At 42.1% G+C, this 25,764-nt stretch overlaps 1 protein-coding gene across 1 annotated transcript in view; it reads right to left on the reverse strand.

Annotated features, from left to right (window-relative positions):
- The window catches only part of LOC126456542 (gustatory receptor for sugar taste 64a-like), a 164,830-nt gene that overhangs the window by 135,065 nt on the left and 4,001 nt on the right, over positions 1-25,764 (reverse strand). The window lies entirely within an intron of this gene.

Raw genomic sequence — 25,764 nt, forward strand, 5'->3', positions numbered from 1 at the left:
AATAGATTGTGGTCAGAGTCCACATCTGCCCCTGGAAATGTCTTACAATTTATAACCTGGTTCCCAAATCTCTGTCTTACCATTATATAATCTATCTGATACCTTCTAGTATCTCCAGGATTCTTCCATTTACACAACCTTCTTTTATGATTCTTGAACCAATTTCTTAGACTTTTAGATACTCGTAAATCTGTAAAAATATTATCTATACTTTATCACGATTGATATATTACAGAATCAAGGTACTTTATTTGCCGTCAGGACATCCTCCTTCAGGACAGCACAAATAGCTTCGCACTGTGTATGATTTCACTCAATGCGTGTTTAAAATTTGCACAGAAAGTTTTAAATACTTGGAGCTTCTTCCTTTTTCCCTGAATCTTAGCGTCACCTCGGCCGCTGATGCGAAGTAATTGCTCTTCTTTTTCCGCATTATACGAGGAGTTACAAGCGTCAGAAGACAATGTTTCCATACCCACCCGCAAGTAACTACTCCAGTCGTCAGGTTCGACCTGCACTTCTCCAAGTACGTTTATGTGCGAAAACTTCCTTTGCTTAAGCAGCCATTGTCCAGACCAATTCGGTCGGTCTTTCTGGTTCTTGCACTTTGTTTGGAATACAGATTCCGAACACAGAGCATAACAGATTTTCTGAATAACTGAAATAAACTTTGAGGTTGTGAGGGCATATTAGCTTGCGCATAGTACTATTGGAACTTTTGTTGTGTGAACACACCACATTTTCAGCGATTTATTGCACGCACTGATGTTTGGGCAGATAATTGTGCAGACAGACTTGTATGTGGACGGGCCTTCATTCGTCTGTCTTCTTCAACGCATGCTTAGAGCCGACTCGTTAAATATCGTATTGCTCCAGCTTCTTATTCTCAGCGGCGCTAATGCTTGCACACGCCGAGTAACGAATATATTTTATTTTGTTCGTCGCCATGCTCTCTTTCCTGCATGTCATCTTGCCCGACTCAGCCAGAGTACGAAATATTCGTAAACTCCCGCCGCGCGGGATTAGCCGAGCGGTTTAAGGATCTGTAGTCATGGACTGTACGGCTGGTCCCGGCGGAGGTTCGAGTCCTCCCTCCGGCTCGGTGTGTGTCTTTGTCCTTAGGATAATTTAGGTTAAGTAGTGTGTAAGCTTAGGGATTGATGACCTTAGCAGTTAAGTCCCATAAGATTTCACACACATTTGAACATATTTTTCGTTAACTCCCAGTTCTCTACATCCTGATACGATCTACACGCACAACAGTAGAGAGGCTCGTACGCGGTTTTAATGCGCGAACTGTATATTTCCAACCTCACTTAGTTCGATCTATCTACCCTTTTACGCAGAGTTCAGTTCGGTTATCAAATTAAATTATATGACGTGAGTGGAAGGTTAGTTCCATTTTGCAACGACTCTTGGTAGCATTCCTGTGAATTCACTTAGACTCAAGCAAACATTTTTCCTGACTTTTCTTTGAAAAACTCACAAAGTGTCATTTATGTAGACAACCATATTCGGCCACAGAAAAAATTCCATAATTCCATAGCAAATTTGAGAAAACAAATGTTGCTAATGACAGATGTATCTACCAATAGTATTTTACATCTATCAGAGCTGAAACATGCACCATTGGCTTCTGCACTATCAATACCAGCAGAGGCAGAATTTTTTCCATAGCAAGGAAGCTATAAAATAGAAACCACTACTCCATACTGTACTTCACGTTCACAATTATGAAATCAAACATGACACTGAAAATAACTTTAACTGCGATATGATATCTCAAAATAACCATCTGCAACTTCCGCTCCGTCATCTGTTGCACCATTCATTTGTCAACAAGTACCGGCTCCTCATTGCTTAGTGGTAACTGCATGTTTTGGATGTTTTGTATATGATGACGTCCAGTAACGAAAGTAACGGAATAACGAATACATTGAAACAGCTATGTGTCCCGACAATGCTGAACACATACGTTACAGAAGTTAGTCATTACTTTTACAGCTCTGCCAGTGACAACGTTACATCAGCGCGCCCTCTGGGATGAATTTTAGACATTGGACTAGGTTGTAAGCTGATCAAGTCGCCGGACCAGGCGCGCCATACTAACACCGTTCAACACAAAATCTACGAGGGTGAGTCAAATGGAAACCTTAAATTTGTAATAACAAATCGAAATTTCGCGCTATTATCCTGTAAGTTGGTAAGCGTGCTACAAACAGCGCGCAGAATGGCCAGTAGGTGGCAGCATAATGCAGATGCACACATACCGTCGCAGTATCCGTATAAAATGGCCACCTCACCTGCGACTTGCACCAGGGAAGAACAGCGTTCTGTTATTCGGTTTTACCGTAGTGAAGGTGTGAAACCTATTGAAATTCATCGACGAATCAAGGTTCAGCACGATGATGCATGTTTGTCACAGCAGCAAGTTTACGAATGTAGTAGGAAGTTCGCAAATGGTGTGACTTCAGTGGAAGATGCTCCTCGTCCAGGTCAGGCACAACGAGTTGTGATTCCACAGAACATAGCAGCAGTTAAAGCCATAGTGAAGGAAAACCGCCGAGTGACACTGAATGACATTGCAGCATGTTTGCAGATTAGTCATTGCTCAGCACACAACATTGTGCATGATGCGCTCCAGTTTCACAAAGTGTCTGCAAGATGGGTGCCACGCAGCTGACTCCTGAAATGAGAGAACGAAGTGTTGATGCTTGTGAAGAACTTCTTCGGCGCTTTGAACGAGAAGGTGATGGCTTCTTTGCAAGAATCATTACTGGGGACGAAATCTGGGTTCACTTCCACCAACCGGTAACGAAGAGAGCGAGCAAGGAATGGCGCCATTCCTCATCACCAAAACCAAAGAAGTTTCGAACAGATCCATTCGCAGGGAAGGTTATGCTGACTCTCTTTTGGAACGAAAAAGGAGTTATTTTGGAGCGTTAGACTACATGCCTAGAGGGACCACTGTCACCAGTGCATCATACACAGATCTCCTAAAAAATCATCTGCGGCCTGCAATCAAATCAAAGCGACATGGATTGCTATCAGCAGGTGTCCTTTTGAAACATGACAATGCAAGGCCCCACACTGCCCGTAAAACAGTTGCAACAATCACAGACCTGCATTTTGAGTGTCTTCCTCATCCACCATACTCACCATACCTTGCCCCAAGTGATTTCCATATGTTTGGACCACTCAAAGACGCAATGGGAGGAAAGGAGTTCCGTTCTGATGAAGAGGTACGCCACGCGGTGCATGAGTGGTTGCGCGGACTACCAAAAGAATTTTTTTCTAAAGGAATTTATGCACTTCGTAGGCGCTGGAGGACTTGCATTGATGAGATTAAAGTTGAAAAGTGATACAGCTTTGTGCCACTTCTGCACAATAAATAATATTTAAAAATATTTAAGGTTTCCATTTGATTCACCTTCGTAATAAGTGACTGACCCTCACAAATTTGGTGACACTGATTTAGAAACTGACGTGAGGGTTTTCTTATTAGTTCTGGTTTTCGAACTGCAGCCATTATCTATGATTACGCCTCTTTTACTGAATATTGGGCATATGGCATCACTAACGCAATGTTTCGTTAATTTTACAACGTGGTGTCATCACATGATCGAGGAGTACATGCTATGCACGTGTTCATAACGATGTCAGTAGTGTTGTGGCCAGATAAGAGTCGTTAGTTCTTAAAAATTATTATTATAAGAGGGTCGTGTTTTGATGCTTCTCGATATTAAAGGATTGAAAGAGTTCTTTGAAACTGAAGATTGACCTTACATACTGCAAAGACATAAATGGTCTGATGGAAGCACTGAATATGGTGTAAAGTCCTGATAAATGTCAAATAATGCCTCTTCAAGACAAGTCTTTGAGCAGCACTTGCTCGAAATTTTCTTTCCCATTCCCATGCTATATGATACCAATTCAAAACAAACATATCCGAATAAAAAAAATTCAAATACGAGAAGACCATATGGGGCATCAGTAGGAAAAACGCTTAATTTCAACTGCAGTCCGATTACACCAAACACAGACATCTCCTGTGCGAGCGGGGTAACCTCCTAGGCCTGAACATTACTTGCTGAAAAGTCGGCCAAAGAAGCGATCATTGACTTCTAAAATGCGAAATGTGCACGAACCATTAATAGAGCGAAACAGTCCGACGCTAAATACAAAATTGAGGCCTGTAAAGCATTTTGTAAAAGCTTAACAAGTAAATGGCTCCGCATTCATTTACTTATGTTGAATGTAGTCCAGATTCAGTTTTGAAAAAGTGAAAGCATTTGTATTTATTCGTCCGCGATTACTTTTAAAGACAGTCGACTTGAATTAGTAGTAAACGACAGGGGGAAAGTAGTATTGAATCATTAAACAGTGTTTCAAACGTGTTTTTGGGAATACAGAAGATCTGTTTCATTACTAAACGGCGTTCCAGTCGCCTGGTTTCATTTGCGGGTAGACTATCTAGTGGCTACCAGGGACAACAAAAATTTGATTTTCACTATTTCATTGAACTATTAACCGCATTACAAAAATTTTAATCTTCTGATAAACTAGTCATTAACAGGTATAAAATGTTAAATTTTTATAAATTTATGAAGAGTGTACACGTCCTGAAGCAGTGTAAATCATGCAGTGCAAATTACCCTTACTATATCCATACAGTATTATAGAATTAGAGCACTTGGCGGCTTCCAACAAGCTTTACACATGATTTTTTAAATCTTCCCAAATTTCTTCTCGTTGACAACCCCACCCCACCACACACAAGCATAACAATGGATAGAAAAAAGGTTATCACTTATATTTTCGCTGTTCAGACAATAGAACTGCATCGGCAGGCATGACATTTTAATTTATTCCTTCTTTACTACTAACTCTGTTCACAACAGATTTTGCAGACGGTATCCACACATACCACTGAATGTACCTGCAAATTATACAATTGTATGACCCATAGACGATAAACAATGAGATGCGTGAAAAACTGAAATGTCTTCAACCGTAAATGTATTACATTGTTAATGCCAAATATTTAATACTGTAATTCATTTGCATAGTAATCACACATGTGACGCTGTTTTTTACGCGGGAGTTCGAATCTTTAAATAATTAAGTTGGGGCTTACTACTTTAAATAAATTTGTGATTGATCTCACACACTTGAGTTAACTGCTGGAGTGCAACATTCCGTTAAAATGGGTGTTCAACAGTCACAGGTGTATTTCTTTCTGCGAAACTGAGATGATATGAGTGACGTACGTGGTAGGCACTTTTATCGTGATAGTTCACTAGTGAAGGGAAATTAAAAAGAGAAATGCGGTACTGCCACATTAAATCATTGTTGTTGAGAAATGAAAAGGGTATCGCCTGCAACGCAATACCAAGGGCAGAGACGGTCATTTTCACATTTTTTCAGTATTTCGTCTATAATTGTAAGATACACAAAACAAAAATCATAAAAGCAAAACTTTCGGGTTATGTAAACCAAAAACACAAACTTTTCTATTCACCTTTACATCCAAGTTATCAGAAGGGCTTATTTTGCCTTCCACATTTCCACAGTGTCCTGCACAATCATTACTTCCAACTTACTAAAACCCAAAATAACTAGGACTGTTTTCTACCACAGAACTAACAGCCCGAAATAAAGCCCTCAGTAGTCTAAACCCACAAATAGTACAAATATTGCGCGTGCAACTTTACACCATCATTCATACCTAGAAAGGAGGAATGTACAGGGCTTGGGCAAAAATGTAATTAAAATTAATAACTGAAAGACGATGACGTAGAAATAACCTATCCTGTTTAATATTATCCCAAATGATCTCTTTAGAGAACACGCTTACGCACAAGTTTGACAAGGCACCTACAGTCTGACTATTGCTTGACTGGACGCGGGTTTGGCAGCTTGTCTTCTGTACAAGATTCGTTGCAATTCCATTCATAACGCAAAAAATATGAAAATCCCAAAGCAAACCAAACTTCACAGCGAAGTGCTCGCTGTTTTGAAACTTCCTGACAATGCAGTGCCGAGATTTGCTAGACAAAGCGCTTTGCTGGAGTGAAAACTCGGTCCGGCACACAGTTTTAATCTGACAGAAAGTTTTATATCAGCGCTCATTCCGTTTCAGAGAGAAAATCTCATTCTGGAAACATCCCCCAGCCTGTGACTAAGCCACGTCTCCGCAATACCCTTTCTTCCATGAGTGCTAGTTCTGCTCATTCACAGAGGAGCTTCTGTGAAGTTTGGACGGTAGGAGACGAGGTACTGGCAGAATTGAAGCTGTGAGGACAGGTCACGAGTCGTGCTTGGATAGCTTAGTTGGTACAGCATTTGACTGTGAAAGGCAAAGGTGCCGAATTCGAGTCTCAGTCCGGCACACAGTTTTAGTCTGCCAGGAAGTGCAACTGTAAATATTTTTATTTTTATTTGTTTCATCACTCTTCTAACTACTTTGAGGCGCCCAGTTTTAATCTGCCAGGAAGCACAACTTTAAATATTTTAATTTTTATTTGTTTCTTCACTCTTCTAACTACTTTGAGGCGACTTGCGCCCAGTGTACTTTTGTTGGATAAGTTATATTCCAGTCTTTCTCTGCAGTTTTTACTTTCTAAAATCATTCCTTGATGTCGTAACGGAAGTCCTATCATCCTGTCCCTTCTTGTTGCCAATGTTTCCCATATATTTATTTCCTTACCGATTCTGTGAAGAACGTCCTCATTCCTTATCACTCCACCTAATTTTCAACAACTTTCTATAGCGCCACATCTAAAACGCTTCAAGTCTCTTGTTTTCCGGTTTTCCCACAGTCCATGATTCACTTCCGTACTATAAACGTACGTTCTTTCTTCTAATTATGGCCGATGTTTAGTAGACTTATTTTTGGCAAGTGTAAGTAGGCTGTTTATGTTTTCTCTATGTAAGTAGGCTGTTTATGTTTTCTTATTGGCAACGTTACGTAGCGCTCAATATGAAAATCACTGGCTGTGCTGTGTGCAGTCTGTGGCTAGTTTGCATTGTTGTCTGCCATTGTAGTGTTGGGCAGCGGCAGCTGGATGTGAACAGCGCGTAGCGTTGCGCAGTTGGAGGTGAGCCGCCAGCAGTGGTGGATGTGGGGAGAGAGATGGCGGAGATTTGTAATTTGTCATGAACTGCTATATTTATACATGATGATATCAAGGTAAATACATTGTTTGTTCTCTATTAATATCTTTCATTTGCTAACTATCCCTATCAGTAGTTAGTGCCTTCCATAGTTTGAATCTTTTATTTAGCTGGCAGTAGTGGCGCTCGCTGTATTGCAGTAGCTTGAGCAGCGAAGATTTTTGTGAGGTAAGTGATTTGTGAAAGGTATAGTTTAATGTTAGTCAGGGCCATTCTTTTGTAGGGAATTTTGAAAGTCAGATTGCGTTGCGCTAACAAAATATTGTGTGTCAGTTTAAGCACAGTCATGTATAAATTGTTCAAAGGGGAAGTTTCACAAGGAATGCCCTCTTTACCTGTGCTAATCTACTTTTTGTGTTCTCCTTGCTTCTTCATATGTTATTTTGCTTCCAAATCATAGAATTTCTTTGCTTTATCTGCTTCGTTGTCCCCAATTTTGATTTTGTCGTGGATGTCATTTCTGCTGGTGCTCATTACTTTTCGGTTCCTTTGGTTAACTCTCAAACCATCGTGTGTGCTCATTAGGCTGTTCATTCCATTTAATAGGTGCTTCAGTTCTTCCACACTTTCACAGAAGATAGCTGTGGTATCACCGCCAGACACCAAACTTGCTAGGTGGTAGCCTTTAAATCGGCCGCGGTCCGGTAGTATACGTCGGACCCGCGTGTCGCCACTATCAGTGATTGCAGACCGAGCGCCGCCACACGGCAGGTCTAGAGAGACTTCCTAGCACTCGCCCCAGTTGTACAACCGACTTTTCTAGCGATGGTTCACTGACAAATTACGCTCTCATTTGCCGAGACGATAGTTAGCATAGCCTTCAGCTACGTCATTTGCTACGACCTAGCAAGACGCCATTATCATTTGCTATTTATCTTGTGATGCATGTACCGCCAGACCGATGTTCACCAATTATGGATTAAAGTTAAGTATTCCAGAAGCTACGTACCTATTTGGCTAGTCTCTATTCCATTATCTGTTCCAGACCTCACGCCAGCCTGCGTGAGCTTAAACGCGTGCCTTTCGGCTTCCTCTCATAGTGGCTTGGCTGTCTTGCCAAGTCACAATAGCAGTGTCACCAACGAATCTAGCCACTGACATCCTTTCACCTGAATTTTAATCTCATTCTTGAGCCGTTCATTTCCATCGCTGCTTCTTCAACATCTAGACTGAACAGTAAGGGCGAAAGAATACGTACCTGTCTCATAACCTTTTTAATCAGAGCTTTTATTTTACCCCTCTTTTTTCTTGTGCATATTGTATCTGATAGCTATTTTCTGTTTTAAAGACAATAAACCAGCTTACAGGAAATTTTAGACATTCTTCAAACGAATCATGCAAGAATCCCGAACCGCCGATAGTTTAAGTAACTTTCAGATGGTGTCCATGGACTGGCGTTATGTGGCCATTGCGTGGCAGGTACTCAGCTGACTTTTCGTCAGTTCTACTTTTATCGGCTCAACCATCGTAGAGTGAAGGGGCAGACAACCTGAAACCTATCTAGGTAGGTGAAGTGAGAGAACTACACACCCCGCCACAGGATGATGGAATGTGTAGGCCAAATCAGGTCACATTTTCTGCATAAATAACCAAGTTCAGGGAAGCGCAGCCAGAGGAAATCTGAAATGTCTCATGTAATAAAACAAAGTGTGGCTGCATGCCGCTGAGATACCGTCGTCAATAACGATCAAAATAATAAAATTTCAATAATTGTTCTTGTATGAAACAACTGGAAGCACGCAATGAGGTATAGCCCAAAGTCGTATTGCTTACAGCGATATGAAGCTTCGTTTTTTCAGTGTTTCACTGCCATTTAATGCAAAGCTGGAACAAACGAAAGGACAAACGCAGATACACTCCTAGTTTCGCTGTGTTGGCTCAGTTGGCCCTCCATCAACTTAAAACAAGAGACAAACCTCTCTTTTACAGGGAAGGATAGGTCCACAGTGTGTGTGTGAAATCTTATGGGACTTAACTGCTAAGGTCATCAGTCCCTAAGCTTACACACTATTTAACTTAAATTATCCTAAGGACAAACACACACACCCATGCCCGAGGGAGGACTCGAACCTCCGTCGGGACCAGCCGCACAGTCCATGACTGCAGTGCCCGAGACCTCTCGGCTAATCACGCGCGGCTAGGTCCATAGTGTGTTAACTCTAAGTTAACCCCGGGATGGACCGGAAGAAGTCGGAAAGCATCATCCAATAGTCGTTTGTTATTGAATACAGCCAGCGTTACCTAGTTGACAATACTGTGGAAGTCAGCCATTGTTGTCCGTTGTTTACCGTTTTAGTACTTCACTTTTCTTATTGTTTTTATTGTACAACACTCTGTCAAGCTGTATTTGTCGGAGCTGAGACCTTTGTTGAACATAATAAGATTTCAGTTTTGATTACGAACGTTTGGCTGATATTATACGTCGTGCATAACTTTTGGTTTCGTGGGGCATTAAGCACATTCTAACATGAGTCACATATCGCATCAAGATTTTTTCCAGCTGTCTTGCGATTACTTGATAATTTATTGTGTGAGCTGGGCACTTTTGCTGGGACTGGGAAGATGTTCGATTTCTCGCAGGCAGAGAGTGAGTCTCGGGTGCACGGCAGTGTAGTACCGCGTGGTTATAATTAAACTTTTCCTATTTAACTCGTTATAACACCGAAACTAGTTACCGTATGAGTACCCCATACTCTGGACATTAATGTTACCAAACTTGGTAGCATTAGTGTCAAGGACATAGGGAAGAGAAATAATGCAGAATCAGTTTAGCCGGCCGCTGTGGCCGAGCGGTTCTAGGCGTTTCAGTCCGGAGCGGGGCTGCTGCTACGATCGCAGGTTCGAATCCCGTCTCGGGCATGGTTGTGTGTGATGTCCTTAGGTTAGTTAGGTTTAAGTAGTTCTACGTCTAGGGGACTGATGACCTCATATTAGTTAAGTCCCATAGTGCTTAGAGCCGGAATCAGTTCAATAGAGACACTTTTACATACCGGTACCATTACTGCTACAAAAGGTGCTCAATAAGGCGCCCAGCAGTATCCAGATACTCTGAAAGCGCAGCTGAACGAAGTATGTCCGTAGGTATGCTGGCTACCTCTGTCGATATTTGCGCTTCAGATCAGCACATGTGTAAATGTTCCCCTGATGAACCCTGCCCTTCAGGTAGCCGCACAACAAAAATCACAGAGAGTGATTTAAGAGCGCCAACCTACTCACAAATGAGTGATGAATATAGCGATGAAGCCACGGCATACGGTGACACGTTCACTATATGGGGGAACTTCACAGTGACTGGAGGTGAAGATCCCCACACTCGGCACTTCTGTGTGTTCACCTCACCCGCCAGAGAAAAATGAGCTTCGTCTGTGCATAGGATGGTGCAGGGCCAGCCCTTGTCAACTTCAATCCTTGGGAGAAAGTGGAGAGCGAAGTCAACAAGTAGTTGTGCGTCCTGTGGTGCAAGCTGCTGTACGCTATGGATCTTGTACATATCTGTACATTTGAGAATGAAGCACCTAGCACGAGATTTTCAACTGTCGTGGCTTACCACCCGCACTGCCTGACGATCGGGAACTGCGCGCGTTGTCTGCCATGGCAACAGCGATTTCATCAATCATCTGTGGTGCAACCGGTCGTCGACCTCTTCCCGGAGCGACACCCAGTTCGTCATTTGATTCGAACTTCTCCATCATGCTCCATGTAGCAGAAGGAGAAAGAGAGCCCTTCTGTAATCCTTTCAACTGGCGATATTCTCGAAGCAGCTGCATCACTGTTGTTTCGTTAACAGAGCTTCACCAATAATGCACTGCTCCTTTTGTCCTAGTTCATGTTGACACGTCAACAAGTGCACTGCGACTGCTCAGATGTGTGAGACTATGAATCATAATGACTGATCACGGCAACTGGGGGCTATAGTTGTAACTGGACGGTGGCTCTGTGACGCATGGAAATCATGCACCCCATACTCTGGACATTAATGTTACCAAGATTGGTACTCATATGGTAATAAGTCTTCGTGTTATAACGTGTTAAATATGGAAAATATAACTATAGCCACTCGGTATTTGGCCAGAACGAGGCTTTCACTGTGTCTCTCAAGCAGGGAACAGCAGCCGCCTGGGGGGGTGTCCAGTTTTAGCAAAACGTCCTGTTTCCCCACATGTTATTGTCGTCAGTTCCTAGCGCTGATCCGTTGCAATAGGATCGGAACCGTCTGCAGGCACAGCGTTCCTCTGGGGGATGTTTGAGTGTGAACTTTTCCTCTCCGTCTGCATATCAGAAAGAGCCGCCTATAGTGCTACCCTGACCACTTGAGATAGTTCGTTGCTTTCCTTCCAATTTACGGGCTGTCCAGTCCAAAGTGTCCCCCCCCCCCCCCCCCTCCACGGTACGAACGATGCTAACCAATGGAAAGTGTTCGGTAGAGTCCATGCAGAATAACGTGGCTGACAGATGGGCAGTCGGCAGCGCATGCTTGGGGAGAGCTGTGGTGATGGAGGTTGTGGGCAGGCGCTGTAAGGGAAATGCCGAGTGCTGGAGGAGAAGTGTCGCTCTAAACTGAGGTCTATGCTCACATTTTTTGTAAATATTAAGTGGAACACCTGCATGCCCATACTTGCATGGTGACCATTCAGAAAGGTCTGCTGTCAGCACTGTTTTGGTTAGCATCTAAAAAGGATTCCGCTGAAAATGCAACAAAAAAGCGATTTATTTCCGCGTAGTTTGTTAACCATTTGTAACTTACAGAGAAACGTCATGAGTGGTGAATTTTGAGCAAAACTTATATTTTTCTTGTAGACATCCTAAAATTTGCTTCTCTTGGCACAAAATAGCGTAGTTTACACAATGTCACTTCACTAACTTGTTGTGCAGAGGCAGTCGTGAGAGAATTCTGAAGCAGTGGTTAATTAATTTAATTGAGGAAGTGAGCAAAAGTAAGGGTTCAAATGATTCAAATGGCTCTGAGCACTATGGGACTTAACTACTGTGGTCATCAGTCACCTAGAACTTAGAACTACTTAAACCTAACTAACCTAAGGACAGCACACACATCCATGCCCGAGGCAGGATATGAACCTGCGACCGTAGCAGTCGCGCGGTTCCGGACTGCGCGCCTAGAACCGCTAGACCACCGCGGCCGGCAGCAAAAGTAAGGTCGCTAGATTATGAAAAAGCACATCCTTGGTACAAAAGTAAATTTGTAATGTCTTCATTTACGTTGTTCCTAAACCCACAGGATTTCTCGTTTCACCAGCTATCGAGGGCCCCAAAAAATTAAATTATTTCACCTAAAAAGTCTGTAGTTAGTGTAAGAACACGGTATAATGAAGTTCGCATAATAACTATAAGGCAAAATACTTTCCCTTTTGCGTGTTATCATTTGCCAAAACCTCATTTCGATATCTCAAATCATTTATGCAATATGAGGAAACTGATATTTCATTTTGGTTTTATCGCTGGCAGGCGTGATCGCAGATCAGTGTGCTACATCAGATAAATTTTCTTGTGACTGGTGACAGAGAGACCTCCACTCAAGTCCAAAGAAAAATTCAATATGTTAGCTAAATTTGATATGCAGCAACATATTATGTAATGTGCACCAAACACAAAATATAGTGACTCCTGTTTTTCTTTGCAAACTTTTTCGAATTTCGCGTGGTGTCTTAGTTCAATGCAAATATCACAATAACTATAACCATTAACGACATGATGGGGGCATGTCATCATGAAGCTGACACATAAAGCTAAAAGTAACGTAAAAATGAAATTTCTTTACCAAATAGTTCCTGTAAAATCTCGAAACTGTCGTCACAGCGTGTCGCTGACTTCCCGAAAGCGGGCGTTGGCCACCCCTTCTGAACAAACGATTGAGTTCGCCCTGCGCGTTGGACGAAAATTGTTCACTGCGCATCAGCCACCGTATCCTGTGCGGAAACTACGAATAGCCTACCAACTTAATGAATCGCGATATGAATTTCTGTATGGCTTAAATAGGAAGTTCCAGGTGCATTCCCCTGTTTTTATCTCGTTCGTCACAGTGGCAGCAGCATTCAGTCACCCCTCCAAGCGGAGGGCAACTGTGGGCAATTCAAGAGCAAGAACTTTCATTTTGGCATCTGTTTCCCTCCCAGTTCTCATCTCACCCTGACTGGCACCCAATCGTGGAAATTACAAGTGTCACGCGCGTTGCAGTGCAGTCTGTCTTTGGCAAATGGTTCAAATGGCTCTGAGCACTATGGGACTAAACGTCTCAGGTCATCAGTCCCCTAGAACTTAGAACTACTTAAACCTAACTAACCTAAGGACATCACACACATCCATGCCCGAGGCAGGATTCGAACCTGCGACCGTAGCGGTCGCGCGGTTCCAGACTGAAGCGCCTAGAACCGCTCGGTCACCAGCGGCCGGCGCAGTCTGTCTTTTGAAGAGCTTACAGTTAAATAATTCTGTCATGCATCTTGTATGTTCAATTTTTGAATTTTATATTTACCTGATTTATCTTGAATTTGTGCTCTGTCCAGATGAGCGGTTAGCGTCATTTTTACTTTAGTTTACTCTATTTTTAAGAACATGGCTCTGTGATATTTTGTTATCAGTTATTCAATTGACTACAGCAAATAAAAATTTTGTATTCTCGAACTTGGCTTTCATTTTGAGATCCCTAATTCCTACAACTACTCCATTGTCAGGTGAACCTTAAGTAATAAATGTCGCTAGCTGCATTTTTAGGATTTTGCTTCACTGTGGTGAGTTTCCATTTGCAGAGGCCAAGGTTTAGATTGCGTGCAGAGGCCAAGGATTAGAGTCAAATATATAAGAAACTTAGTTGGTTAGTTTCTACATCTACATTTGTACTCAGCAAGCCACCCAACGGTGTGTGGCGGAGGGCACTTTACGTGCCACTGTCATTACTTCCCTTTCCTGTTCCAGTCGCGTATGGTTCGCGGGAAGAACGACTGCCGGAAAGCCTCCGTGCGCGCTCGAATCCCTCTAATTTTACATTCGTGATCTCCTCGGGAGGTATAAGTAGGGGGAAGGAATATATTCGATACCTCATCCAGAAAAGCACCCTCTCGAAACCTGGATAGCAAGCTACACCGCGATGCAGAGCGCCTCTCTTGCAGTCTGCCACATCTCCGTAACGCTATCACGCCTACCAAATAACCCTGTGACGAAACGCGCCGCTGTTCTTTGGATCTTCTCTATCTCCTCCGTCAACCCGACCTGGTACGGATCCCACACTGATGAGCAATAGTCAAGTATAGGTCGAACGAGTGTTTTGTAAGCCACCTCCTTTGTTGATGGACTACATTTTCTAAGAACTCTCCCAATGAATCTCAACCTGGTACGCGCCTTACCAACAATTAATTTTATATGATAATTCCACTTCAAATCGTTCCGCATTCATACTCCCAGATATTTTACAGAAGTAACTACTACCAGTGTTTGTTCCGCTATCATATAATCATACAGTAAAGAATCCTTCTTTCTATGTTCATGTTTCATGTTTCAGGGATCATTTGGACGATAAATCATAATGATGTGGAACGACTCATTTTATATTAACATTCCAAATTAATTTATAACTATGGGAACATGCTGAACATTTATCAATTTTTTCTTATTGTTATTATTAAAATACAGGATGTTTGATCTGCAACTGGAGGGGAAGAGGCCCAGGGGAAGACCAAGAGATAGATGGGTGAAGGGAGTGAAGGAATGTGTGACGAGAAGAGGAGAGAACTGGACGAAGGTGGAAGAGGGGGAATGGTGGAAAGACAGAACACGATGGAGAGGCTTGTGTTCCCGACAGACCCAGCCAGTGGCTGGAAACTGTCCAAGATGATGATGATTATTAAAATACAGACGTGATGCAGTAATTCTTACTACCGTCTTCTACACATCACAATATAAGAAATTCTTCTGTGGAATAGAAGGAGTTGTGAAAGAGAAAGTTTTTCAGTTTGTTTTCAATTTTTTCTTTGCTATCTGTCAGACGTTTTACATAATTGAGTTGTCGTAACTTTATTTGCGGCTTTGTACACTCCTTTTTGTGCTAAGGAAAACCTTAATGTGGAGTAATGTACATTAGTGTTCCTTTTTGGTCTATTTACAACAAACTTCATGAGGGAATAAGTGTGTCGTGAATCAGTAGTCAATATGCCCAACTCTTTAAAACAGATGTCTACTAGACAGTCGTGATTGAACGCCACATATTCTTACAGCGCGTCTGTGAGCAATGAAGACTTTCTCTTTTGAAGATGAGTTATCCCAGAACATTATGACTTTATTGAACGGAAATAAGCAAAATGTGTTAACTTACTGGTTAGTTCCTCCACAAGAGTTTCAATGATTATAATTGAAAATGTGCCTAAACAACGTTGTTTTAGGAGCTCTAAAAATGTTTTTCAGCTTAGAGTCTCGTCAATGTGGACACACAAAATTTTGAATTTTCTGCCAGGTTTATTATTTCCTCACGATGCGTTACTCTTATCATTGGTGTAGTAACCCTAGATGTGCAGAATTGAATATGTTGTGTCCTTTTAAGATTGAGGGTGAGACTATTCACAGAAAACCAATTAATGATACTTTTAAGATCACTATTTACCTTTCTTCTGTTGCTGTATGCATGCTTGGAAACCAGCTAAATTTCGGTTACGCGATAAGTCACACAATTCTGAAGGCTGTAAATTCAACTAAATACTTAGGGATTAGAATTACAAATAACATAAATTGGAATGAGCACATAGATTATATTGTGGGCAGAGCAAACCAACTGACAGAACACTTAAAAGGTGCAACAGGTCTGCTAAAGAGACTGCTTACACCACGCTTGTCCGCCCTGTTTTGGAGTATTGCCGTGCGGTGTGGGATCCGCATCACGTGGGACTGACGAATGACATCGAAAAAGTGCAAAGAAATGCAGCTCGTTTCGTATTATCGCGAAATAGGGGAGATAGTGTCACAGACATGATACGTGAATTGGAATGGCAATCATTAAAACAAAAGCGTTTTTCGTTGCGATGGGACCTTCTCACGATATTTCAATCACCAGTTTTCTCCTCCGATTGGGAAAACTTTCTGTTGGCACCCACCTACATAGGGAGAAATGATCATCACGATAAAATAAGAGAAATCAGGGCTCGCACAGAAAAATTTAAGTGCTCGATCTTCCCGCTTATCGTTAGAGTATGGAACGATAGAGAGACAGACTGGAGGTGGTTCATTCAACCCTCTGCCAGGCACTTTATTGCGAATAGTAGAGTAATCACGTAGACGTAGATGTAGACGCAGATGGACTAATTACTATACTAGCGTCACCCACAAAAAAGACTAATTGTGCTTACTTCATATTAGATGGGAGATTTTTTATATATACGAGAAACAATTTCGGACGTAAGCTTGAACTTAGGGGAACCTCATACGTGATTTCTCCCCAGCCAGAATAACGTCCCCAGACTACATTAACAGAACGACTAACTACAACTACATGCATTCTTTTGGTTAGGTATGATATCATCCATTGGTTGGCTATACACTGAAACGAACAAAACATCAGTTTATCTAGGAGCATGTTGTGATTCACACAGTCAGATGCCTTAGATAGGTTGCAGAAAATACCAACCGGCGTTATTTTGCTATTTAATGCTTGTGAAACTTGATGAGTGAACATGTAAATGGCATTTTCAGTAGAGCATCTCCTCTGGAATGCACACTATGATTTACTGAGGATATTTTTGTTCTTCAGGTGAGACAGTATTCTATAATGCGCCACCTTCTAAAAAAATTTTGAGAAATGGTGTCAGGAGCGAAACAGGTCGGTTTCTCAATGAGCGGTTTGACAACCATATATTTTAGCCTCTCTGGAAAAATGCCTTGAGTTAGCGAAACATCACACATTTCAGATAAGACAGGGCTTATTATATGGGAACAATTCTTTAATACTCTATTGGAAACACCATCAAAACCAGAAGAGCTTTTATTTTTGAGAACGTATACAATTTTCTTTGTTTCATAAGGAATACAGAGATGATAATGAATGAATAGTACTCACTCATGAAAAAATTCCTGTAGTAGTTGGTGTTAGATCTGCACCTTTTTTAGACGGAAATCAGCTGTCTAAAGGAAGCCCCTCTAACTAAGGGCTCAACTTCTGAGGATGTAATGTTTCCAAGTAGAGAAGGAATTAGCATAATTCATCAAAATATAATAGAGGTAAAGTTAGTGACCTGTTTATAGATGTTGACTCTGAAATTATTGGCATATCAGAGCACCACTTAAACAATTTGACAATTCAGAGGCTATCTTTACCAGGATACATATTAGCTGGCTGTTTTTCAAGGAGTTCCTTGTGGGCTGGGGGGAATGGCTATGTACGTAAAAAACAGTGTTCCATTTGAGTCCATAGACGTATCCCGACACTGCACTGAACAGATATTCGAATGTTGTGCAGGGGCAGTTGAATTTAGTGAAACAAAACTTCTAATTGTTGTTGTCGATAGATCACCTAACTCCGACTTCAGAGAATTTCTGCTTAAGCTAGAGAGGGTTCTTGATTCACTTTGTAGGAAGTACCAGAAATTAGTTATATGTGGTGACTTCAACATTAATTTTGTGTATGTTAGTGCAAGAAAAAGGATGTTTGTAGATCTCCTAAATTCATATGATCTGATGCAGACTGTGTTTTTTCCAACTAGAGTGTAGGGGAACAGTATCACAGCCATAGACAATATTTATATTCATTCTTCATTACTAGATGGGCATTCTGTTAGTAAAAGGGTGAACGGTCTTTCCGACCATGATGCAAAAATTTTAGTGCTAAAAGGCTTTTGTACTCAAACAAATGTCATATTTAATTACAAACTATGTAGGAAAGTAAATCCAACAGAAATAGAGAGTTTTTTAAACCTTGTCAAGGAACAAGAGTGGCAGGATGTTTATAGTGCCGATAACATAGATGATAAATAAAATGCTTTCCTTAACACATTTCTCATGCTCTATGAAAGTTGCTTCGCATTAGAACGTTCTAAACGGGGCACTAGCAGTAATAGGCAGCCCAGGTGGCTGACTATTGGGATAAGGATATCTTGTAGAACAAAGTGTGAATTATATCAAAATGTTAGAAGTTGTCACAATCAAGCTACAGTAACCCATCGCAAACAGTATTGCAAGGTGCTTAAAAATGTTGTTAGGAAGGCAAAGAGTATGTGGTATGCAAATAGAATAGCTAATTCACAGGACAGAATTAAAACCATATAGTTAGTTGTGAAGGAAGTGTCTGGTCAGCAGCACAAGGTCGACGATATAAAGTCAGTTCTTAGTAAAAATATTTCTGTTACTGATAAATCAGATATATGTACAGTATTTAACTATCATTTTCTGAGCATTGCTGGTGAATTAAGTAAAAATTTAGTTTCTACTGGGAATCATATAACTTTCTTGGCAAATGCCTTTCCAAGATTGACGTCTGAAATACTCTTCTGGTATACAGATAAGAGGGAGATTGAGTGAATAATTAAATCACTGTAGATTAAGGACTCTCATGGTTATGATGGAGTGTCTAGCACAATATTAAAGTATTGTGCTGCACATGTTAGCCATGTATTTAGCCATATTTGTAATTTTTCCTTTAGGAATAGTCAGTTGCCTGAGTAAAAAAAAGCCGCTTTATAAAAAGGTTGAAAGGGATAATGTACATAATTTTGGACCTATTTCTATGCCGTCAGTGTTTGCAAAAGTTATTGAAAAGGCTGTGTATGTAAGGATAATCGATCATTTTATATCACACGATTTGCTATCAAATGTAGAGTTCGGCTTTAGAAGTCGTATAACAACTGAAAATGATATATTCTCTTTTCTCTGTGAGGTACTGGATGGGCTAAACAAAAGGTTTCGCACGCTTGGCATATTTTTTGATTTAATTAAGACATTTGATTGTGTTGATCACAAAATATTGCTCCAGAAGTTGGACTGTTATGGAATACGGGGAGTAGCTCACAATTGGTTCACGTCTTACTTTAGTAACAGGCAGCAAAAGGTCGTTATTCGCAGTGTTGATAACGGCTGTGATGTGGGGTCTGGGTGGGGTACTGTCAAGTGGGGGGGGGGGGGGGGGGGTTCCCCAGAGATCAATGTTGGGGCCATTCCTGTTCCTTATTTATATAAATGATATGCTCTCTAGTATTAGAGGTAACTCTAAAATATTTCTGTTTGCTGATGACACTAGCTTGGTAGTAAAGGAGGTTGTGTGCAACATAGGCTCAGTTTCCAATAGTGCAGTACATGACCTAAGTTCATGGTTTGCGGAAATTAAACTAACGCTAAATCATAGTAAGATTCAGTTTTACAGTTTCTAACACACAATAAAACTAAACCCGACGTTTTAATTTCACAGAATGAACAGTTCAAATTTCTGGGTGTTCAGATAGATAGTAAGCTGTCGTGGAAAGCCGACGTTCAGGATCTTGTTCGAAGACTTAATACTGCCATTTTTACTATTCGAACGATATCTGAAGTGAGTGATCGTTCAACACGAATATTAGTCTACTTTGCTTATTGTCATTCGCTTATGTCGTATGGTATTATATTTTGGGGTAACTCTTCCCGTTCAAAAAGGTTATTTATGGCTCAGAAACGGGCGGTTCGGGCAGTAAGTGGTGTAGTTCACGAACCTCTTGTCGACCCCTGTTAACGAATATTGGTATTTTGACATTGGCCTCTCAGTATATATGTATATATTCCTTACTGTCATTTCTTTTTAACAGTATTAGCTTATTTCCAAGAATAAGCAGCTTTCACACGGTTAATACTCGGCAGAAATGAGACCTGCATTTCGATCAGACTTCCTTAACTCTTGTGCAGAAAGGTGCGCAGTATACTGCTGCATCCATTTTGAATAAGCTACCACTCGAATTCAAAAATCTTAGCAGTAATCCATGTGCTTACAAATCGAAACTGAAGAGTTTCCTCATGGGTCACTCCTTCTATTCTGTCGAGGAGTTCCTTGAAAAAAGCTGATTCTTATTGTATTGTTGATTGCGTTTCCTTAAACTTATGGACTTTTTTCGGGTTCATAAACATTTATTTTCATCTGTTACTACTTTTATGTTGTAATTTCATGTACTGACACGTTCCATGACCTTGGAGATTTGCTCCATAATTTGGTCCCACGGAACTTGACTTGTAAATAAAATATATAAATAAAATGTTTCTGTAGCATAGCTAATTTATGCCAAGCTATTGAGCCTCATTTTGATCTCTTCCGGGGTTGATATTGTGCTATTCTTTATGTTAATTGTGTCATGCGACCCAGAATGGAACATTGCATTTTTCCATTTAATTTCTGCCCTCCGTCATAGCTACACTACTGGCCATTAAAATTGCTACACCAAGAAGAAATGCAGATGATAAACGGGTATTCATTGCGCAAATATATTATACTAGAACAGACATGTGATTACATTTTCACGCAATATGGGTGCATAGATCCTGAGAAATCAGTACCCAGAACAAACAGCTCTGGCAGTAATAACTGGGAATTGAGTCTAACAGAGCTTGGATAGCGTGTACAGGTTCAGCTGCCCATGCAGCTTCAACATGATACCACAGTTCATCAAGAGTAGTGACTGGCGTATTGTGAAGAGCCAGTTGCTCGGCCACCATTGACCAGACGTTTTCAATCGGTGAGAGATCCGGAGAATGCGCTGGCCATGGCAGTAATCGAACATTTTCTGTATCGAGAAAGGCCCGTACAGGACCTGCAACACGCGGTCGTACATTATCCTGCTGAAATGTAGAGTTTCGCAGGGATCGAATGAATGGTAGAGACACGGGTCGTAACAGATCTGAAATGTAACGTTCACTGTTCAAAGTGCCGTCATTGCGTACAAGAGCTGACCGAGACTTGTAACCAATGGCACCCCATACCATCACGCAGGGTGATACAGCAGTATGGCGATGACGAATACACGCTTCCAATGTGCGTTCACCGCGATGTCGCCAAACACGGATGTGACCATCATGACGGTGTAAACAGAACCTGGATTTATCCGAAAAAATAACTTTCTGCCATTCGCGCACACAGGTTTGTCGTTGAGTACACCATCGCAGGTGCTCCTACCTGTGATGCAGCGTCAAGGGTCTGCGAGCTGATAGTCCCTGCTGTTGCAAACGTCGCCGAACTATTCGTGCAGATGGTTATTGTCTTGCAAGCGTCCTCCTCTGTTGACTCAGGGATGGAGACGTGGCTGCACGATCCGTTACAGCCATGCGGATAAGATGCCTGTCTTCCCGACTGCTAGTGATACGAGGCCGTTGGGATCCAGCACGGCGTTCCGTATTACCCTCCTGAACCCACTGATTCTATATTCTGCTAACAGTCATTGGATCTCGACCAACGCGAGCAGCAATGTCGCGACACGATAAACCGCAATCGCCATAGGCTACAATCCGACCTTTATCAAAGTCGGAAACGTGATGGTACGCATTTCTCCTCCTTACACGAGGCATCACAACAACGGTTCACCAGGGTACGCCGGTCAATTGCTGCTTGTGTATGAGAAATCGGTTCGAAACTTTCCTCGTGTCAGCACGTTGTAGGTGTCGCCACCGGCGCCAACCTTGTGTGAATGCTCTGAAAAGCTAATCATTTGCATATCACAGCATGTTCTTCCTGTCGGTTAAATTTCGCGTCTGTAGCACGTCATCTTCCTGGTGTAGCAATTTTAATGGCCAGTAATGTAATTATCAGTTTTCTTTCGTTGATGTTAGTCCTGCATAACTTGCTTCACTTTATGAAAAGCTCTTAATTTTTTATTGCGAAGCCCTTTCCTGGGAAGGCAGGCTTTTTGCTCGAATAAACTTATAAATAAAAACATCATTTTCAGTATGTTAAGATGCTTGCACGTTGGTAGGCAGGCGGGGCTTGTTCCCCCCACGTGGTTCCTCTCCCAGTGGCGGTCTATGTTCGGGCCTGGCTTGCTGCCTGCGCACCGTCTGGCAGTCGGCCAACTTATAGTTAACTTGCTGTACATCTACATCATTAAGACTGACACAATTAAGTACGTAACATCGTTCATAGAACCATTTTGAGCAAATTTATCGACTGTTCTGCTGTGGCGCACTTACCGACGTGCGCCCGCAGCCGAATGGCCACACGTTCCAAATGCCCTCGGCTCCACTCGAATTGCGGCAGAGCTAAGAAATCAGCGAGTAGACCAACAGAGGGCGACGCCAGCGGCCGCACCACAAGCTCGACCGTCACGCGTGCAGCTAGCACAGGCATGCGTCAGTCTAGAGTAGGTTCTGCTTCTGCCGCCCACTCAAGAAGCCAATACGTAGTATTCCGCACACCGAGGATTAAGCTCGCATCAGGGCAGCATAAGGCAGCGACATCACCAACCCAGAGCTGCCGCCATTGCTGCTGTCCAGTTCACTGCCGACCGCTGCTCTTCAACAAAGACGTCGCAACCCCAGGGATTGGACTCAAACAGCTCAGTGAGTCTGGGCTTCGTCATTTTTTCGGTGATTGTAGCTAGGAAAATTAACGTTTTCATTACTTGTGCTCTGCCTGGGCTTAGCTTTCACGACCACTGCACATTTCAGTTTCATTCCCTCGGGCCTTACAAAAGCTCTGCTGATTGCTCTTTTTCGGCCAATGGCGTACAATACAATTTTTGCTTCTTTATTTCATTTGCTTGCGCTTGTGCTAAGCGTAATCACTTTGCAAAATATAAGGTTTACAGTATTTGGATTTTAACATTTAATAGACATTTATAAAAGCACAGAAGAAAAGAAACATAAAAAACAATAAAAAAGGATAAGCAAAACAAATTTAGATATAAGAGTATTTCTTCTAAGATTATTGCATTGGCTGCTATTACTATGTTATTTTGTCGATTAGTTGTACATGAGTGTTCCTGCTATGGCAAAATTAAGTTTATTTTAGCTACATGGTGCGATAGGGTATGACAGGATCTAGTCACTAAGCATATATTGCAGGAGATATTTGATGCAGATTTTTACATTTAGCGGATTTTCATTTTGTGTTTACCATATGTTCAAATGGTTCAAATGGCTCCGAGCACTATGGGACTTAACTTCTAAGGTCATCAGTCCCCTAGAACTTAGAACTACTTAAACCTAACTAACCTAAGGACATCGCACACATCCATGCCCGAGGCAGGATTCGAACCTGCGACCGAGCGGTCACGCGGTTCCAGACTGTAGCACCTAGAACCACACGGTCACACCGGCCAGCTTACCATATGTTCATAATGAGGATATGGGAAGGTATAGATTTGGATCTAAAGAGAATTACTTCTAGAAGGTGTTAATACTACGCTACTTATTATTATCACTATTATTTTGCTAATCAGTTTTGTGCTTGTTTATTACTTTTCGGTTTGTGTTGTTTATTTGTGTGTATGTGGTCGTTGTGTTGTGTGCGTGTGCACGTGTGTGTGTGTGTGTGTGTGTGTGTGTGTGTGTGTGTGTGTGTGTGTGTGTGCGTGAGTGCGTGTGTTCGTGTGTGTGTGCAGGGCCGTTGCCTATTGCCTGGCGGCGAGATGGGGGGCGGGGGGGGGGGGGGGGGGAGAGTGTAGGCGTCGTCTATGAGTGGGGTCACGGTGGGAGCCAGGTCTGGGAAGTGGGAAGACGTGTTCTGTGCCACTGTACGCACTGGATGAATATATTTGTACTTTGGGTGTCTCCTTTCCCTGATTGGTAGAGGTCAACAAGTCCTCTATGTCTGGTCGTTTCGTCAATATGTGTCTGCCATAGTTGGCGCGTAGTTTCGTTAGTCGAGTTTGTAGCGGTTCTGTGTTGGTGATGTCATACAAGTCATTGCTCGGTGTCTGAGAGGGGAGTCTGGTGATGCTACGGAGTAGTCGTCTTCCTGTTCTGTAGAGTCTTTCAGCCTGGCTCGCTTAGCCTGTTGGAACTTTAACTTTTGTTCCACCAGTTACGTCATCCGGAAAGGTACTCGATTATTTATTTTCCAATTGTTGGCGTTTAGCAAGACTTTGTTGTTTAGTACAGTGCACAAGAATAGCTCTTCTCGCCACAGTGAATACTTTGAGGGAGTATTTAATTTCTATGGTGTTAACTGAATAGTTTTGGAAAACACTTCCAGAAGAATTTTTTGTATTGTTGTTTATATTCAGCTAAAGGCTCAGAACAATGCTCATCCAACATAACTGTGTTTTCCAGTTTAGGTTTCGTGTGTCAGTTACGTCGGACATGGTTTGTACCATTCCCGAATTGTATGAGGGAAAAATTAACACCTAAATCTATCTATATGAGCTCCGATTTCTCTTATTTTATTCTGACGGTCGTTTCTTGCTAAGCCGATGGGAATCGACATAATATTTAGACTTTTGGAGGAGAACATTGGTGATAGAAATTTCGCGAAAAGATCACGCTGGAATCAAACGCTTTTGTTTTAGTAATTGCTATTTCAACTCGCTATCATATCCACGAAACTCTTTAACCTATTTCGCAATAACACAAAGAAGGTGCTCCTCTTTGAACTTTTTCAATTTCCTCCATCAATCCACGCCACTCGGCAACAGTCGGCAACCTCTGTACTAGTGATTCGTTACGCAATCGATTTTTTTTTTGTTCCTATAGAATTATTATTCACTGCAGTGCAATCCGAATATCTTCGCATTCTGGTGCAAGTATACTTAGCTACAAAGGATTACCGACTAACTCAGATCCTTCAGTGTATGCTGCAAAACAGGAGGTACTTCGTCTCTCTCCGAGACAAGAAGAGTCGATGGAGAATGCAGAAAAATGGTCCCCCTCAGGGAAGTGTGCTGTCTCCACTGTTATATCTACACAAATGACGAGCCAATTAACTCTTCAACTAAGGCATTCATATACGCGGATGATACAGCACTCCTTTGAGAAAGTAGAGGTGAAACTGACAACAGCTCTTGAAAATTTGGCCAGGTATTACGACGAAAACCAACTGAAACCGAACCCTGGAAAGACCCAAGTCTGTGCATTCCATCTAAGAAATAGGGGAGCCAAAAGGAAACTGAACATCACTTGGAGAGGAGAACAACTACTCCACTGCGAAATTCCTAAATACCTTCGGGTGAAGATGGACCGTTCCCTCACATTCAAATCCCAGTGTGAAGAAACGAGCCTCAAAGTAAAAGCGCGGCACAACATCATCCGCAAACTTACAGGAGCCACCTGGGGTGCCCAGCCAAAAGTGCTTAGAACATCTGCCTTGGCACTATGTTTCTCCACGGCAGAATACGCAGCCACCGTCTGGCAAAACTCTGCACATGCTGAACATGTAGATACAGCCCTGAACGAGACAGGACGCTTTGTTACAGGCTGCTTATGACCTACTCCTGTCAATAAGCTGTACCAAATTATGGGTATAGCACCGCCACGCATTCGAAGGCAAGCTGCAACAGAAGTGGAGAAGAAAAAAAAGAAAGCGACCCTAGACATCCTTTGTTCGGACATGACCCTCAACAGCGAAGACTGAGGTCACGAGAAATCTTCCTACAGAAAACTGTGGCATTTCGTTCATCTCCCAGAAGTCGCAGAGAGGAGCTTTCGCGAGACTCC

Source organism: Schistocerca serialis, chromosome 2 (genome assembly GCF_023864345.2).
Source record: "Schistocerca serialis cubense isolate TAMUIC-IGC-003099 chromosome 2, iqSchSeri2.2, whole genome shotgun sequence".
In the NCBI taxonomy this organism is placed as follows: Eukaryota; Metazoa; Arthropoda; class Insecta; order Orthoptera; family Acrididae; genus Schistocerca; species Schistocerca serialis.